Source organism: Kryptolebias marmoratus, linkage group LG11, assembly GCF_001649575.2.
Source record: "Kryptolebias marmoratus isolate JLee-2015 linkage group LG11, ASM164957v2, whole genome shotgun sequence".
NCBI lineage: Eukaryota > Metazoa > Chordata > Actinopteri > Cyprinodontiformes > Rivulidae > Kryptolebias > Kryptolebias marmoratus.
Genome location: NC_051440.1, coordinates 27,612,319 through 27,613,263, shown reverse-complemented (window position 1 = coordinate 27,613,263; position 945 = coordinate 27,612,319).

Below are 945 nucleotides of genomic sequence, written 5' to 3'. Positions count from 1 at the left end.
GGACAGATGGCCTCACATCTGACTCCAGAATCAGCCCAAACCATCAGCCCTCCACCGCTGTGCTGACAGCTGCAGTGCATTCTGGGTAAATCATCTTTTCTTACCTTTCTCCATCAAACTGTGAGCTCCAACAAAGAACAAAGGTAAAAAATAAAGACGTTTTCTTCTGATGCAGTTCAGGTTTTAGGCTGTTTTTGTTCCGTAAACCTGAACAGGAAGCTGCGTGGAGCCTTCCTTCCTTCCTGACTGACAGATGGTTACACACACAGCTACTTTCTTTATTTAAATCAGAGAACAGGTGTTTGGTTTTTAGCCCAAAGCTGCACTAAAGAGAAAGAATTTAAGGCAGAAAGGAGAGCTGAGGAAGGTTCTTCTTTAGATTAACGAGTTGAGAAGAGAGCAGCAGTTAATAGATGGTTTTTAATAAATATAATTAAGATTCAGCTTCAGAAGAAAAGATCCTCGTGTGATGAACCGGACGGCGGAGGAAGAGTTTCCTCGGACAGAAGTGCAGATTATTAAAGCTGGGAGCAGAAACTGGATGTTTGTTGTAAGAATCGTCACATGAACATCTGGAGGCTCGGAGCAGAGAGTTTAAAAACGCCAGCGTGCGTTTTTATTCTCAAACAGACGGCTCAGATAAGACGTCTGAGCCCTCAGGAAACAGGAAGCCACCAGGTGACCCAAACACCTGATGGAAAGCCTGTTTCTGATGCTGACATACGTCCAGGCTGCAGACAGACAATTTCCTGTCCAGACGGGGTGAAGACAAATTCAGCCTAAAGGTGGACTTTTCTATATGAACCAAAACCTGAAGAGCGAAGGATTTTTCTTCATGTCGGACCACAGCAGAGATCCAAGTTAATCTGTCTGAAGTCCAGCTGATCCAGATGTGTCTCCGTGCAGCGGTTCCCCCAGGACACGACGGGGGGGGGGGGGGGGGGG